The sequence below is a fragment of the Pteropus vampyrus genome, unplaced genomic scaffold, assembly GCF_000151845.1.
Source record: "Pteropus vampyrus isolate Shadow unplaced genomic scaffold, Pvam_2.0 Scaffold16, whole genome shotgun sequence".
Lineage (NCBI taxonomy): Eukaryota > Metazoa > Chordata > Mammalia > Chiroptera > Pteropodidae > Pteropus > Pteropus vampyrus.
This window is the reverse complement of record NW_011888797.1, coordinates 8,755,578-8,758,938: the sequence shown is the minus strand read 5'-3', so window position 1 is coordinate 8,758,938 and position 3,361 is coordinate 8,755,578. Positions and strand designations below refer to the sequence as shown.

Here is a 3,361-nt window from a genome sequence, read left to right as displayed (position 1 = left end):
GTCCAAGATCAGAGAGGTTAGTTGACTTGTCCAAAGCCACACAGCAAAGGAGAGGAGCCAGGGAACTTTGGATAAGTTACATCAACACTGTGCTCTAGTCTGTTCTTCCATATAGTGGGTTTATTGAGAGAACCCATGTCACAGTGCTGCTGTGAGAATTGAACACAAAAGTTTTCAAATGATGTTCAGCCAATGACAAGTACTCAGGATGCAGTAGCTGCTGCTATCTGCTCATTTAGTTGAAATCTCCTAAAAGCCTCATGAGGAAAAGGAGACCCAGAGAGAATCTTGCCCAAGGCCACCCAGCAAAGAAATGACAGGGGGTGGGATTCGAACCCAGGTCCACGTTGCTCTAGAGTACCGCACTTCAAAACCGCTTTACCTTCCAGCTCTCATCCTGAAAACCAAAGCCGAAAGTGGCTATTAACAGACACGCAGGATGAATCAGTCTAAAGATCTAACATACGGTGTGGTGACTGTAGTTAGTAATATCATAATGAACGCTGGACATTTGCTAAGGGAGTAGATTTCAGGCGCTCTCATCTCTCTCACACGCGCAGTAACTATGTGAGAAGATGATATGTTAATTAGCTTGACTGTGATAATCATTTCACTATGTATATAGTGAATTTAAAAAATAAATTTAAGATGTGGTTCCATAGTGTAGCGGTTAGCACATCTGCTTTACACGCAGAAGGTCCTGGGTTTGAGCCCCAGTGGACCCACGGTCCATGGTCTATGGCTATGCCACCCCGAACAAGCCCGATGTCTGATCTCGGAAGCTAAGCAGGGTTGGGCCTGGTTAGTACTTGGATGGGAGACCACCTAGGAAGACAAGGTACTGTAGGCATAAAAAAAAAGATGAAAAAAAAAAATTTAAAAATAAATTTAAAAAGAAGACAAAACAGCCTGCGTGGTTTCTTCTGTGGAAGGTTAGATTACTCTCCATGCTCTCATCCCCCCAAATTAAGGAGGAGGTGACTTTGGGGTAGAACTGAGAGAAATTACCTGCTTGTCAAGGGATGGGGGGCAGTGCCACATGGTGGCTAAGGACACAGGCTATCAAGTTAGACAATCCCAGGTTCACTTCTTAATTCTGCCCCTTACCAGCTATGTGAGATTTGCCTGGTGATGTCTCTGGGCTCAGGGTCCCTCATCTCTTAAGTGGAAGGAATGAGGCCTGTGTCACAGGCTTGTTGTGAGTACTAAATGAGGCGACATGCAGAGCACAGTGCCCGGTGCCCAGTCAGTCCCACTGGAGGCGTGCTGTTATTACTTCCGGGGGTGCACAGGGTGGGTGGCCGTGTTGTGGCGGATGCTGTGACTGCCTCCCCGCTGCTCACTGCACCCTGGTCCTGTCGAGCGATGGCACTTCAGTTTGGGACCTGGGCTCATACTGGCCCAAACCGAACACCTGGGAATTATCCACGCCCTTTTGCCCATATCCCACTTCGAATCCATCGGCATTCCTGTGGGTTAGATCTTTCAGCTATGTCTGGGATCCTACCACTTCCCACCACCTTAGCTGCCCCCTGGGGTGAGCCAGTGTGTCTCCGCTTGGGACAGCAGCATGCAGTTCCCTGCTTTTCTCCTTTCCCCTCCCGTCCATGCTCCATACGGCCACCATATCTGGTCTTCTTGCTCAAGCACCTGCCCTGACCCCCCTGAATCCTGAGGAGAACCAATGGCCTATGAAGCTCTGTGAAATCTGACTCCATGACCTCTGTGCTCCAGCTACACAGACTTCTTGGAAGTTCCTTTGAATACGCCGGATGCACACACATCTCCGCATTTGCTGTTCCCTCTGCCTAGAATGCTTTTCCCTGCACAACCTCATGGCTCACTCTTTCATTCCTTCTAGCCTGCTCAAACACCACTTTCTCAACCAGCCTTCCCTGCTGAGCCCTGCTCTTACCCCCAATCCTCTTTTCCTTTTTCTACAGTACTTAGCCCCTTCTTACATGCAATATAATTTAATTATTTCGTATGTCTATGGCTTAGAGCTTATTGCCTATTCCTCCTGCCAATTGGATTGCAAACCTATGAGAGTTGGGATATCCATTTGTTCATGGCTGTATCCCAAGCATCTAGAACAGTATCTGGCACAGTAAATATTTATTGATCAAAAGAAAGAAAGAAAGTCTCTTGAGTCTGTTGGGTGGGGCCAGCCAGGGCTGGAGCAGGAGATGAAGAGACGTGCTGTCAAACTGACATTTCTTAGACACCAACTCTGTGACAGATCTTCTGGGAGATTTAGTCTTTACCACAAACAAGGGAGGAAGATACAACGTGCCCATTTTACAGATGAAGAAACTGAGGCATGGGGAGGTGATGTCACCTGGCATAGGTACTTACATCTAGATTCAAATTTGCATTTGTCTGTCTGCCTAATGCCATCTCCTTGGGTGAGGCCAACTTGTCACTGAAGCATAAATATGCTAAATATAAAGAAAGTTAGAAAACTGTATCTTATGCTTAACACAATTTGGCTATAATTAAAATAGTATACTAATTTTTAGAAGGAACAGAGAATGAATCACATTTTTTTCTTTTTGGTAGAATTTTTCTGACAGGATGATATAATGGTATGCTTCACTTCTTATTAGATTTTCATGGTACAGCTATAAAGAGGGTCATTTTTGCAGAAATGCTTGAGGGCTTGCTTCTCTTAGTACCTTGATATTTAAATTATTCTCTTTTGAGGTACTTACTCATTATCCTCATTGATTTCCTCTTTGTTAATTATCAACAGGTCTAACTCTTTACATAGTACTAATAACTAGCATTTTTTGAGGGCTCACCATGTGTCAGGCTCTTCGTGTATGTGATGGATTTATTTTTACTGCAGCTCTACTTGGTAGGACATACTCTGCATGTCCTACTAAGGACACAGAGGTCAAGTACCTTGCTTAACCGCTGGTGGTACCACTAGTAAGTGGAAGACGAAGGACTTGAACTGCAGAGCCTGCTTCTTAACCACTCATTTGTCAAAGATCCTGTGCGTGATTAGAGCCATGCTCCAATATAACTTTCGCTGATCTCATGAAATCCTGCCTCGTTTGTGAGATTTTCATTTTCAAATGAAATTAACCTGCCTTTCATGTGCACAGCACCATGGGATGCAAATGTCCCATAGTCCATAAGGTTGACTGGCGACTGACCCAATGGCGTGAGGAGCCGTGACAGACACTGGTGTGAAATGGGGTAGGACATTCAAGCAAGGATGCCTTTATTAGGGGGTCAGTTCTTCGATGATTTTTATTTTTGTCCGTGGGGGAAATTGGGTGGGAACTGCTTTAGGGGCAAGTAAACTCACAGCTGTGTGCGTAACGTGAGGGCCTAGGTCTCCCTTCGGGATATT

The 3,361-nt window shown here is 45.4% G+C and overlaps 1 pseudogene; it reads left to right on the top strand.

Moving 5' to 3' along the window:
* The first annotated feature begins 734 nt into the window (after window positions 1-734).
* LOC111736051 lies at window positions 735-850 on the top strand (annotated as a pseudogene).
* Window positions 851-3,361: the final 2,511 nt, after the last annotated feature.